Source organism: Chiloscyllium plagiosum, chromosome 13 (assembly GCF_004010195.1).
Source record: "Chiloscyllium plagiosum isolate BGI_BamShark_2017 chromosome 13, ASM401019v2, whole genome shotgun sequence".
Lineage (NCBI taxonomy): Eukaryota > Metazoa > Chordata > Chondrichthyes > Orectolobiformes > Hemiscylliidae > Chiloscyllium > Chiloscyllium plagiosum.
The window spans coordinates 23,242,688-23,257,732 of NC_057722.1; the positions used below are offsets into that span (position 1 = coordinate 23,242,688).

The following is a 15,045-nucleotide window of genomic DNA, read 5'->3' on the forward strand; positions in this document are numbered from 1 at the left end:
TGTCAACTATACGTGCTTTTGCAGGGCAGCTAAACGTGTGCACCACCCATAGTGAGAGTTAAGCAGCCTCCACAAGATTAGAGTCATAGTCATACAATACGGAAACAGATCTTTTGGTCCAACCAGCCCATGTCGATCATAATCCCAAACTAAACTAGTCCCACTTTCCCTCGTTTGGTTCATATCCCTCCAAACATCTTATTCATGTACTTATCCAAATGTCTTTTAGACATTGTAACCATATCCGCATCCACCACTCCCTCTGGATGTTCATTCCACTCATGAACCACTCTCTGTAAAAAAAATTGCACTTAATTTTTTTAAATCTTTCTACTCTCACCTTAAAAATATGCCCACAACCCTTGAAACCCCCCACCCTAGGAAAAAAAACACCAGGTTCCTGAGAGCTGTCATCGCATTACAATATATTTCTGTACAGGTATGCTTGTTTAGCCCGCAAATCATGGTACCTGTGATGTTGTGTTTTCGGTTACCCTGCTAACATTTACAGGAAGCAGTAGTAATTTTTTCATTTACACGTGTATTAGAAACGAGGACACAGTGTACTCTAAAGTAGATGAATCTCCTGACTTCATTTCTGGTCTTTCTTGCTGTCAATTTTGACTCAACACTTCCACGTAGCAAAGTTTTGCCTTTCAATCTCTGGTACTATTGCCAAAAAGGAAAACAGGAGATCGCCCAGTATTTTGGCAAATATTAATCCCTCACGGATTATTATTACATTATGGGAGATTGCTGAACACAAACTGGTTGCTGCATTTTCTCACATTGCAACAGTGACTACACTTTGAAAGTAATTGGTTTGCTTTATATTTCTTTGTGGGCTCCTGAGGACATGGAAAAATATAATTGTTTTTATTTTCATGTAAGGTTATAAGAATTATTCTGATAGAAATTAATGCACATGTTCAGTAGTTGTAGGTCCATTGCCCACTTAGTTTACTGTTCCATTGACTTCACTTATTAATGTCTGTGATGATGGACCAAACCAAGTCAATAAGTCATTACTTAACAAAGAACTTTGAGGAAGGTGCGAGATTTACCAGAACTTGTAAACACAATTTAGCCAGATAGAAGATGACTTCATTTATATTTTTAAAAGTTGATTGCATTATGATCCATTCACATCTAAAAAAGCGAATAACCTCGATTCTGTGTTCTGGTAATGGGTGCAAGGCATCCCACACTTTAAACAAGCACTTCCGTTACAATAACAGACAAAAAAATATCTGTTTCCATAAGGTTATTTATTGTAACTTACTTATCTGGCTTACTTTATGGAAAATGTCTCTGAAATATGAAGCCCTCCAGAATATCCAGAAGTTAAAAAAAGGTTGAATTTACATACAGCTGTTCATGACTTCACAACATTTTGAAGTGCTTCTCAGCCAATGACCTGCTTTTTCTAAGTGTTGTCCCCGATGTTTTAAATGCAGCTGAAAATGCGCAGCAGGTCAGGCAGCATCCAAGGAGCAGGAGAATCAATGTTTCGGGCATGAGCCCTTCTTCAGGAAGAAGCCGACTTCATTTATATTTTTAAAAGTTGATTGCATTATGATCCATTCACATCTAAAGAAGCGAATAACCTCGATTCTGTGTTCTGGTAATGGGTGCAAGGCATCCCACACTTCCGTTCTTCCTGAAGAAGGGCTCATGCCCGAAACGTCGATTCTCCTGCTCCTTGGATGCTGCCTGACCTGCTGCACTTTTCCAGCAACACATTTTCAGCTCTGATCTCCAGCATCTGCAGTCCTCACTTTGGAATGTTTTAAATGCAGGCAACCAATTTGCACACGGCGTACGCTCACAAACAGGAATGTGCTCATGTCCACATAATCTGCTTTAGAGTGAACAATAGATATTAGACAGGCACCTGGGGATAGACGACCTGCCTTTTTTTAAATAATCTCCAGCTTCTTCTTCACCCATCTAAGAGGTCAGACTGGACCTTGGTTTAATGTCTCATTAACAATGTAGCACCTTCAACAGGGCACCAATCCCTCAGTACTGCCATGCGGTACCAATCGAGATCATGTTCTCAAATCTCTGGAATAGGACTTAAATTTAGAACCTTCTAGCCTCCGAGATCACGGAGCTATGGCTGACACATCAAGCATTGATGTAAAATGTGAGTTTCTCTTATGGTGCCAGATGCATATCTTCAGAGGAAAAAGATCTTCTGAACATTTGTATGGGCTAGCTTACTACTTGACATAATACAATGTTATAAGACCGTAAGGTGTAGGCCTAGAATTAGGCCATTTGGCCTATCGAGTCTGCTCCACCATTCAATCATGACGATGTTTCTCCACCCCATTCTTCTGCCTTCTCCCCATAATCTTTGATCCCCTTACTAATCACAAATCTATTTCTGTCTTAAATACGTTCAATGACTTGGCCTCCAGAGCCTTCTGTGCCAATGAGTTGCACAGATTCACCACCCACTGGCTGAAGAAATTCCCCTTCATCTCAGTTCTAAAGGGTCATCCCTTCACTCTGAGGTTGTGCCCTCAAGTCCTAGTCTCTCCTACTAGTGGAAACATCTTCTCCATGTCCACTCTGTCCAGGCCTCTCACTATTCTGTAAGTTTCAATCAGAATACCCCTTAACTTTCTAAATTCCATTGAGTACAGTCCCAGAGTCCTCAACCACTCCTCATATGACAAGTCCTTCATCCCTGGATCATTCTTATAAAACTTCTCCAAGGCCAGCACATCCTTCCTTCGATACAGAGCCCAAAGTCACACACAATATTATAAGTGCATTTGACCAGAGCCTCATACAGCCTCTGCAGTGCATTCCAGCTCTTGTATTCTAGCTCTCTTGAAGCAACTGCTAATACTGCACTTACCTTCCTAACTGCTAACTGAACCTGCATGTTAACCTTAACAGCATCCCTAACTAGTAGTCCTAAGTCCTCTTATGCTTCAGAGCTCTCTATTTAGAAAATAATCTACACATGTTCCTACCAAAGTACATAACCTCACTTGCCCACATTGTATTCCATCTGTCACTTCTTTGCCCACTTTCCCAGCCTTTTCAAGTCCTTCTGCAGCCTTCTCACCTCCTCAACACTATCTGTCCCTCCACCTATCTTTGTGTCATCTGCAAACTTATCAACTATGCCCTCAGTTCCTTTATCCAGATTGTTCATTGAATCTATGTTGAGTTTGAGGACGGCTGCTAGCTCAGGCATGCTTCAGGGCCTGTTTCGATGTTTCTGATAACTTTGCAGTGAATCTCACTGGGTTGTAGAAATGTATCAATGCTAACCAAAATCGAGCCCCTCATGGTTAACTAACTCGCCAGCACTCACTACAAAACAATGGCCATTTTAATAAGGTACCTGAAGAGTGGCAAAACCTTTTGGAATTTGTACTCAAGATTGGGTGAAGAGTTTGATAGAAAGGGAAAAATAGGCAGGGAGAGAGAGAGAAATTTCCAAGACTTATGGAACCAGCATGTGCCCTGTTTACCGATCACTTAAGTAATAAATATTTTCTTTGCATCCGGATATCATTCCATTTACGGACTGCATTGGTTTACACTTATAATCTGTAATCTAATCATTTTCAGGGTGTCAAAAGTAAATAGTGTTCCAGAAACACAATGGGTCTTGAGGTCCCTACCCACTTCAAGATGACCACCATCATCCCCTTACCTAAGAAAGCACATGCAAAGTACCTTAATGACTACCAGCCAATGCTTCAAGAGGCTGGTCATGGCCCACATCCGTTCCAGTCTCCCAGCATGCCTTGATCCTCTACAATTTGCTGACCAATGTAACAGGTCCACAGTGGACGTCATTTCCCTAACCCAGCACTCATCCCTGGAACATCTGGACAATAAGGAAACCTATTTCAGACCTCTGCTCATTGATTATAGCTCCACTGATTAGCAAGGTTAGATCTCATGGAATACAGGGAGAACTAGCCATTTGGATACAGAACTGGCTCAAAGGTGGTGGAGGGTAGTTTTTCAGACTGGAGGCCTGTGACCAGTGGAGTGCCACAAGGTCCTCTACTTTTTGTCATTTACTTTAATGATTTGGATGAAAGCATAAGAGGTACAGTTAGTAAGTTTTCAGGTGACACCAAAATTGGAAGTGTAGTGGACAGCGAAGAGGGTTAGCTCAGATTACAACAGGATCTGGACCAGATGGGCCAATCGGCTGAGAAGTGGCAGATGGAGTTTAATTCAGATAAATGTGAGGTGCTGCATTTTGGGAAAGCAAATCTTAGCAGGACTTATACACTTAATGGCAAGGTCCAAGGGAGTGTTGCTGAACAAAAAGACCTTGGAGTGCAGGTTCATAGCTCCTTGGAAGTGGAGTCACAGGTAGATAAGGTAGTGAAGGCGGCATTTGGTATGTTTTCCTTTATTGGTCAGAGTACTTAGTACAGGAGTTGGGAGGTCATGTGGCGGCTGTACAGGACATTGGTTATGCCACTGTTGGAATATTGCGTGCAATTCTGGTCTCCTTCCTATCGGAAAGATATTGTAAAACTTGAAAGGTTCAGAAAAGATTTACAAGGATGTTACCAGGGTTGGAGGATTTGAGCTATCGGGAGAGGCTGAACAGGCTGGGGCTGTTTTCCCTGGAGGGTCAGAGGCTGAGGGGTCACCTTATAGAGGTTTACAAAATTATGAGGGCCACGGATAGGGTAAATGGGCAAAGTCTTTTCCCTGGGGTCAGGGAGTCCAGAACTAGAGGGCATAGGTTTCGGCTGAGGGGGGAAAAAGGTAAGAGACCTAAGGGGCAACTTTTTCCACACAGAGGGTGGTATGGCAGCATGGAATGAGCTGCCAGAGGAAGTGGTGGAGGCTGGTACAATTGCAACATTTAAGAGGCATTTGGATGGGTATAGAAATAGGAAGGGTTTGAAGGGATATGGGCCAGGTGCTGGCAGGTGTGACTAGATTGGGTTGGGAAATCTGGTCAGCATGGACAGGTTGGACCGAAGGGTCTGTTTCCATGCTGTACATCTTCATGACTCTATACAGCCTCAGGTGGCTCAGTGGTTAGCACTGTTGCCTCACAGCACCAGGTTTGATTTCAGCCTCTGGTGACTGTCTGTGTGGAGTTTGCACATTCTCCCTGTGACTGCATGGGTTTCCTCCGGGTACTCCGGTTTCCTCCCACAGTCCAAAGATGTGCAGGTCAGGTGAATTGGCCATGCTAAATTGCCCATAGTGTTAGGGGCATTAGTCAGAGGGAAATGGGTCTGGGTGGGTTACTCTTCGGAGGGTCGGTGTGGATTGGTTGGGCCGAAGGGCCTGTTTTCACACTGTAGAGAATCTAATCTAATCTATTCTTGCCATCTTTAAATGAATGCTAATACTGCATTTGCCTTCCTAACTGCCGACTGAACCTATGCATTAACCATAAGAGAATTCTGAACTAGGACTCCCAACTCTTCGTGCTTCAGAAGCACAAAATAGGCTATGCCTCTATTATACCTCCCAAGCGCATAACCTCACACTTGCCCACGTTTTATTTCATCTGCCATTTCTTTGCCCTCTCTCCTAGCTTGGCCAAGTCCTTCTGCATCCTCATTTGCTCAACACTCCCTGTCCCTCTACCTATCTTTATGCAATCTACAAATTTAGCAACAACGCCCGCAGTACTTACATCTTTCTTGGAATCTTCCTCAGTTGATGACATAGGAGTAGAACCACAAAAATAAAAAAAGAGAGCAAACTCATTGGGGGTTTATAAATACCCACTCAAAGTCAGATATAGAAGGTCAGAGATGTAGACAAATCTCAAAATATAAAATTATACAGGGTAATAATGGTAATAATAAATGAATTTCAACTTTGCCAATATTAACTGGGATAGACAAACTGCAAAAGACTTAGGAGCAGAATTCTTGAAAATGTGATCAGAAGAGTTTTTTAAGCTAACACAAAGTTCTACAAGAGAGAAGGTGGTACTGGATCTACTTTTAGGGAATGAAGCTAGGTAAGTGGTTGATGTGTCAGAGCGGGAGCATTTCAGTGATCGTCAACAAACATGATTGAAGTTTTTTGAGGAATGACCAGGTGTATGGAAATGGATACTGCCGTTGACGGTCTTCAACAAGGCATTTGATAGATGTCACGTAGAAGACTGGTCAAGACAGTAAAAGTGTTTGGAATGTAGGACAATTTACCAAGAGAGTGTGAACTTATAGATAGTTATTGGAGACTGGGTGTCTGTGTCCAGTGGAATCCTGCAGAGTTCTATTCCCTTGTCGTTTGTAATATATATTCATGATTCAAATATAAATCAGGATTTTGAAGGAATCATAATCAGGCTTGAAACATTAACATGGTTTCTCCCACCACATATACTGCCAGGTTGGAGTTTTGCTTTTATTTTGCTTTTATTTTGAATTTCTCGCATCCAATTTTATTTTGGGCTTTTACAGAAATCCAGGAAGTTCTATTGAGGCAATCAGAGCTAAGATTTCAGCACAGACAAAATATCTAACAATTTGGTAGTTTCCAAACTTCAAGAGACAGAAATGCAGCTATGTTCTCTCATGCTCTAATACCTTTAATTGTTCATATTTTTAGAAAAAAAGTTGACAGAATGAGGGGTCCACTGTCAAATCCATTTAACCATGACATTGATCAATGCTTTTTATAAAGAAGTCTGAAAGAGTAAAGGATTTAATCAGAATTAGAAAATCTTTTGTGACATAACAAACAGGATGACACTTTTACACTCTGCGTACATTGTAAGCTCAATCTTGTTTGAAGTTTCCTCCCCCCACAACATTTGGATGCTTAGACTATTTGATTGCACATTTGTAAATTGCTGCTGGCTCAAATGGGAGGCTGAGGCTAAGGAAGCTATCTTAGAACATTGTAAATAGCAGCAAGGTATATTGGATAAGTTTACACACTAGGTAATGATTTCATTTCTGAAATTATTTACAAAGATTAAAGTGTAGGAAGGTTGTTAATGTAAAAATGCTCAAGAAATATCAAAGCAAGTCTCTGACACTCAACGGCTTGTTACTGATTTTATCTGCTGGGTGCACAAAGTCAGAAAGAATAATAACTCACCTACCAGAAACAAAACATTTAAAAAAAAATTATATCTCAAATCTGATTTGTGCATTTCAGTGACAAACACACTGCAGATATGTCATTGCTGAAGTGAATGATGTTTAAAAATGGGCAAATCTCTCACATGCAAGATTGTTCTCCAACCCAGGACTACCTGAACAAAATTTTGTGCCATGTAGCAGAGATTAAAACTCATGGCATCATTGAGATTCAACACAGTGCTTTTGCAAAACATGCATTATGAAATGGTTAAGATAACGTTAATCAGTCTCATAAATAAATCAAACAAGAATACAACATGGGAGCCAAGGCAAATGTAAATAGCAGGTGCTGTTGAACTGGAAATAAAAAGATGGAACCCCAGATCATAGTGTGATGATACTGAGAGGTGTATTTTGTCCTTTCCTTTTTGAATAGATGTTTTAAAACATTTATAATCCTATAAATTAACAGCTTGTGAAGCCTGGTTTTTTTTAAAAAAAAAACAAAATCTAATCAGTCTGAATGGGTGATCAAACTCCCACAGAATCAGAATTTTTCATTTCAATAGCAGGTGCTGCTGGGGTCTTGAAGATGTGGAAGCTGGTTTTTTTGCCTCTTTCAGTTACAACTAAACGTCGGGAGTTCTCTTCCTGCAGCTGGAGTTGCACGTGAGACAACCTTTTTGGTAATCTTGCCTTTTCCAAAGGTGTCTTTCTGGGATGTTACTATATTGGAACAATTACTATTTAATAGTTAAATAATCTATTACTCCTGTTAAGTTTTTCAAAAAGTTATTCCAATTTCTTTCATTTTTGTATTTTAACGACAGTGTATGAATAGAATGTGTTTTACTTTGAATCTAGTAGTTTGACGAATCAAATTGCATCTGGAACACAGAGCCTTATACTTACCTCTAAAATAAGAGAATGTTAGCATCTGGACTAGCTTTCGAATATATTTTGAGAGGTTGGTCTGGTTCATAACAATAGTTAAAACAAAATACCTAAAAGACTGATAGTCCTGTCAAATTATAAATCTCAGGTCACAACACAAACAGAAGGCCCTGTTTTGAAACTGGGTCGAATGCACAAAGGTGGGAGAATTCCCAGCTCAGTGTTCCTGACCTTAGAAAACGGGCACCTGTGAATACTATTTACTTGCAGTCCAATTAGGGGATGCCCGATTGGAATTCAGGCTGGGTGAGTCAGCAACAGTAGAGTAAGCTACCCATGTCACGCAGACTATATGCCTGGGGCTCCAGTGTCTAAAAAATGAAAGTGAAAGCTTAAAATGTAAACATTCCCTCAGTCCTCACATCTGTCACATTGCACACTCCATTCAATACCACCCAATGCTCTCTATGAATTCCTAATGACTCTTCATATCTCCATGGTACCTTATGCTGCTCTAACCATCCAAAGTGCCAATTTGTGCCAAACAATTGTTCCAACCACAACCTTTCCCGTTCACCCAACATGCAAAAATCACCCATTATCCACCAGAACCCATGCGCAAGAGAAAAAGTAATGTTCATTACTTGAAAGGTATTATGTTGCAAACCCATGTTGTAAAATACATTCTCATTCTTAAAAACACAATTTGACACTTCAACAATTCTAATGCTTCAATAAATTTGACAGTACCCACACCAAATGGAATCCAGTAGTTGAAAGCAGCGCAACATCATCTCTCTCAGAGGCATAAAGGCTAGGCCAGCGCTTATTGTCCAAACCAATGATGTCCATTTCCCTATGATTGAATAATAAAATAATAATACACTCTTTAGGCATAGTCTTCCCTATTGTTAACTGTCCCAAGGGATACAAGACTGCCATTTCTTAAGTGTACCTAACCGCTGCCCCTTACCCCCAATGCAGGATATCCTAATCGATACCCCCCTCCAAAAAAAAATCCCAGCACCTTATCCACAAGGGTATCTTGCCTCTCAAAAAGGGTTCCCTGGCTTTCCAAACCAATCTATAAAGGTTAGTTTTACTCTCAGCAGATCAAATCTGCATGCCCGCTGGGTTTCAGGCCAAAGCAAACCAAAATTGCAGTTGTTGAGGCAAATTATGATTTAAATGGCCAGCTGCCTCAGTAAACTGTCCATGTGCAAAACCCAGTCTGATAGACTCCCACCCCTACAAACTGGGAAGTGCCCTGTTCAGGGGTGAGACTTGCAGTTTCACTTCAGTCATTTTCACCATGCAAATTTTGACTAAGTCTTCTGTAACTTAAATTCTGTACCTGATATTGGTCATTTCCTCAGTGAATGGTGAAAGACATAGAATCCTTTTCTTTAAAAAAAAACTACTGCAAATTTCCATTACAGGGATATTTTGGGCTATTAGTCAATTCCTCACCATTTGTACTTTTATTTACAATTAACAATGTAACAGCTTTAAATCGGAAGACTTTCACTTTCCCAGACCCGTATGCTCCATACTTCATCTTGTCATGTAAATTCAAAATTTTTGATTCATTTAATAATGAATGTGAAAAATTAAGTTAGGTTTTTGAAGGAGATGTTTTACCTCAGCTCTTAAAAGTCTGAAGCAAAATCAGGTGCAAATCATCCACTACTTTTCGTCATTTATATAAATGATTTGGATATGAACACAGGAGGTATAGTTCATAAGTTTGCAGATGACACCAAAATTGGATGTGTAATGAACAGCGAAGAAGGTTACCTCAGATTACAATGGGATCAGATGGGGCAATGGCTGAGGAGTGGCAGAAGGAGTTTATTTGGAGAAATGCGAGGTGCTGCACTTTGGGAAAGCAAATCAGAGCAGGACTTATACCTTTAATGGTAAGGTCCAAGGGTGTGTTGCGGAACAAAGAGACCTCGGAGTGCAGGTTCATAGCTCCTTGAAAGTGGAGTCGGATATAGATAGGAGAGTGAAGGCAGCATTTGGTATGCTTTCCTTTCTTGGTCAGAGCATCGATTATAGGAGTTGGATGGTCAAGTTGCGCCTGAACAGGACATTGGTTAGGCCACTTTTGGAATATTGCATGCAGTTCTAGTCTCCTTTCTATTTGAAGAATGTTGTGAAACTTGAAAGGGCTCAGAGAAGATTTACAAGGATGTTGCCAGCATTGGAGGATTTGAGCTGAAGGGAGAGGCTGAATAGGTTGGGTTTTCTCTGGAGCGTTGAAGGCTGAGGGGTGACCTCAGAAGTTTATAAAATCATGTGTGGCATGGATAGGATAAACAGAGTCTTTTCCCTGGAGTGGGGGAGTCTAGAACTAGAGGACATGGGTTTAGGGTGAGAGGGGAAAGGTAGAAAAGGGACCTAAGGGACAAATCTTTCACGCGGGGGTGGTGCATGTATGAAATGAGCTGCCAGAGGAAGTGGTGGAGGTTGATACAATTGCAATATTTAAAAGGTATCTGGATGAGTATATGAATAGTACAGGTTTGGAGGGATATGGGCCAAGCGCTGGCAAATGGGTCTAGATTAGGTTGGGATATCTGCCAGTATGGAAGAGTTGGACTAAAGGGTCTGTTTCTGCGCTGTACATCTCAATGACTCTAAGTCGTAAGTTTCATTCAGCGCAGAACGTATGCACCTGTGAACAGAGTGGTGGGTTACTACACACCCTACATCCACTGACAGAAAAAGTGTATATAATCCCAGTACAAACTGAAACAAGGATGACTACGCTGAAAATAGGGTGAAAAGTTGTTGTGAAACATCAAGGGGTTCAGAAAAGATTTACGAGTAGGATTGAGCTATGGAAAGAGGCTGTGTGGCTGTGGCAATTTTCCCTGGAGGGAATAAGGCTGAGGGGGCACTATAGAGGTTTATAAAATCATGAGCAGCCTAGATAGGGTAAATAGGCAAGGTCTTTTTCCCCAGGAGTCCAAAACTAAAGGATGTGGGTTTAGAGTGAGAGGGGACAGATTGACAGGGGACCCAAGGGGCAAAGTTTTAATACAGAGGGTGGTGCATGTATAGAATGAGCTATCAGAATGGTTGGAGGAGGCTGGTACAATTATAACATTTAAAAGGCATCTGAATGGGTATAAGGATAGGAAGGGTTTACAGGGATAGGGGCCAAAATACTGACAAATAGGACTAGATTTATTTAGCATATTTGGTCGGCATGGACGAGTTGGACCGAAGGGTCTGTTTCTGTGCTGTACATCTCCACAGCTCGAAGTCAGATAATATCTGCAGAGAGGAAGACAGAGTGGGAATTTCAGGTCAAATTATATGGACTTCCAATTGTGATCAATCCCTCGTGAAACAATTTTCAAAATCCGAAGTCAAATTACTGTGAATGATAAATCTCATGAATTCTTGGAACAATGAGCATCACAGATTCCAGGGCCATTGACAGAGAGAGAATAGCATTCTTCTTCTTTTGTATCCAGATGAGTTAGAACATTGGAATTGCAGATTTAAATCAAAGAGCAGCCACAAAATTATTATTTCCCCATGAGCAATCCTCAAGGCTTCACTGTAGTTGCCAAGTTCAGATATCATATTTGAACTGAAGCATCAACTCCTCATATTTTGTCAAGCTCAGTAATTCCATGCATCCTGCCTAATCACCAACGCAGTCATTACAACTATTTATGGATTAAATAAAATTGATTTTTTAAATACAAATTTGGAAAATATTTTTTTGGGGAAAAAACAAAACTGCCAATAATTTTCAAATAAATGTTTAATGATTAGACAACAATGTCTGCTTTCAGTAACAACTGGAAGCACAACTTTGGCAAATCTCCCATTCTGTATTCCTAATACTTCAAGTATCAGATTAAAGTATTATGATTATCATGGGCCCCAAAAAAAATCATTTCAAGTTCAGCAGAGATTCATCTGCATTTCCTCTAACCTGATTTAGAGGAATGGTGACCATCTGTTTTAGGACTGGAGGAAGGTCTACAGTGTAGTTCTGCAGGAGTTGGTGGAAGGATCACTGCATTTCTTGACATATATTAAATGGTCGAGACTTCTGGTCTCGGTGAAATCTCAAAATTTGCTGACGACAAGCAGTCTAAAATAATTAAGGACTGTGAAGACGATAGCGAGAGATTTTATGGAAGACAAACAGAAAGGGGATTTAATAGCAAAATGAATCGATGGACAGAATGGCCTTTTTCTAAAAGAGAGCATAGGTTTACGATGAGAGGGGAAAGATTTAAAAAGGGACTCAAGGGCAACTTTTCATGCAGAGTGGTGCATTACGGAATGAGTTGCCAGAAGTGTTGGAGGCTGGGACAATCACAACATTTAAACGGACATCTCGGCAGGTGTATGAATAGGAAGGGTTCAGAGGGATATGAGCCAATTGTTGACAAATGGGGCTAGTTAATTTAGGTTATCTGGTCAGCATGGACAAGTTGGACTGAAGGATCTGCTTCCATGCTGTACATTTCTATGACTCTATGGCAGACACGTTTCTACAATTTAAGATATTGGGGTATCTTCAAAACTTGCTGCCAGCTGAGGGTTTAGAACACTGACAGCAGTGGACATGCCATTGGACATCACTGCAGGAGATCTTCAGGGTCCAGGAATCTTCTGTTGCTTAAATTGATGACAATCTTCATTAACATGACCGAAACATGTATGTTTATTGATGGCTAATTGGAAACCTAATTGGAATGACTACATAAATAAATGGTTACATGACTAGATCAAAGGCAGGGAATTCAGCAGGATGTAATTCAGCTCCCTGCTTCCCAAACCTATACATCAAGGTGCAAGTCAGGAGTGTGATGGAATACTCATTTGCCTTGATAGGTCCAGCTGCAACAACACTCAAGACACTTGACACCATCCAAGACAAAGCAGCACACTTGAATTCCACCCCACGCACCATGTTCAAGATGCATCACCTCTCCAATGACAAACAATATATACCTTCCATAAGCAGCACTGCAACTACTTCATTAAGAATCATTTAACAGCATCTTCCAAATCCATAATCTCTATCACCTGAGAAACAGACGGATGGATACCCAGCCACCTGCAAGCTCCCCTTGAAGTTGCTCACTTAGAAACATGCCACTGCTCTTTCTCTGTTGCAAGGTCAAAATCCTTGAACTCCATTCCTTATAGTCCAGTAAATGTGCCATTACCAACGGGACTATAGTGGTTCAAAGAGGAAGTTTACTATCACTTATCAAGGAGGTATAAGAAACAAATGTTCACATCCCACAATAGAATTCTTGTGTACAGTAACTGCTTCAGTATTTTCAGAGATAATAATTCATTAGCCATGTAATATTTCTGAGAAATACTTAAACTGGGTAAAAAAACTTCGAACGCTGTTTCATGACAAAAAGAACAAGCAATAGTTAAATTCCTTGTTACAACTGAAATAATGTTACAAGGTTAATAAAAGGAATTAATTTCAGCAGATATATTTCTATTTGAGAGCAACGATGTTCTGAGAAGAACTGTTTTCATCTGCATACACACCATACTGGTACATAGCTGTAGTCTTATACCATAGTTTGTCACTGCATAGAATTAATGTTAGTGCAGAATTAAACCAGATATGGAAAATATACAAGAGATTCCTTGGATCTTCTATATTATTAATAAAAATGACAATGAACTTAAAACATTCAAATGATGGATATATTCATACCTGTACTGTCAACACATTTAATATTCTGCTGTTGGGTGAGATGTTCAGAATGCAGTTAGCAAGGGAGCATTAGCAAAATTACAATTCAAAGTGCAACTGAGGTCAAATACACCACATGATCATTCAAGTACAATTGTTGTGTGAATAAACATAAACATGATTAACTTTTACCTATACAAAAAGAAACCTGATTAATCTCTGAGTTATTTAATAACTATTCTTTGCTCACAATGTAGTCTCTTCATAGGAGAGAATGAAACACAGGCTGGGTGACAGCCCTACAGAAGACCTAGTCTCTGACCATAAAAATGAACCAGAGCTTCCAGTCGCCCAGTACTTTAAGACACCACCATGTTCCCTGGCCAACATGTGACTCAGACCTGCTGCAGTGCTCTAGCCAGACTCAACATAAACTCAAAGAGCAACAACTCATCTTCTACTTATGGAAATTACAGCCTTCAGGACTGAACATAGAGTTTAATAATTTTACAGCATGTACACCTTCTTCCATATTATTAGCTACCACTACACTCAGGTCCTGTCATGATAGAAGTTGCTTTCAACACAGCCAACTGACTTGCACCCATTCATAACCTGCATTGTCACTTATGTAGCTATTTTCTTCCTTGGCTTACAATCACCAATCTCTTTGTCTGCCTAACTTTTCTTTTTTCTTCTGTTACTGGGTTCCCTCTCCACCTATCTGCTCACTCGTTCCCACCCTGTTGTTAACTAACATAAATACCACCTTTTCCTAGCGGATCTCAATCCTGAAGAACCACTGGATTTGAAACATTCACTCTTTTCTCCACATGAATGCTGGCAGACCAGCTGAATTTCTCCAGCAATTCATTTTTGTTTCTGATCATCTGTATCTGCAGCTCTATGTTTTAATTTAATAACTCACCTTGGAGAATCACATTCATTAACATAATATCATTGATGATTGCAAAATCAGAACTGCTACTTGGGGTGGCTAATTTGCAGGAGAATAGTAAATGAAAATTTATTAACACCATGCTCTTAAACAGCAACTTTAACGTAAAAGCATTATCAGAGTGGCTCAGAGAGGTACAAACAGACAAATATACGCTAAACCAATAAAACTGCTGTTAGGAGGAATTGAGGCTCAGATCTGTGGCATCCCAGAACTGGGAAAGGCTTAGACAGACAAAAGGGTACAGAAATCACATTTGAAATCCCTGCATGGAAAGCTAAGTACAACGGAGTTAGAGAATTGTAAATTTCAAAACACACTGAAAAAAACAAAATCACATTTATTTGTCCTAAAGGAACGGGACTCCATACTTAACTTCTCAGGATCAATGGCTGGGGGTGAGGTTTTCAGAAGCAATTATGATCTACAAT

General features: G+C 40.2%; 1 protein-coding gene across 7 annotated transcripts in view; it reads right to left on the reverse strand.

Moving 5' to 3' along the window:
* The window catches only part of LOC122555842 (SPRY domain-containing SOCS box protein 1-like), a 270,118-nt gene that overhangs the window by 166,132 nt on the left and 88,941 nt on the right, over positions 1-15,045 (reverse strand). The window lies entirely within an intron of this gene.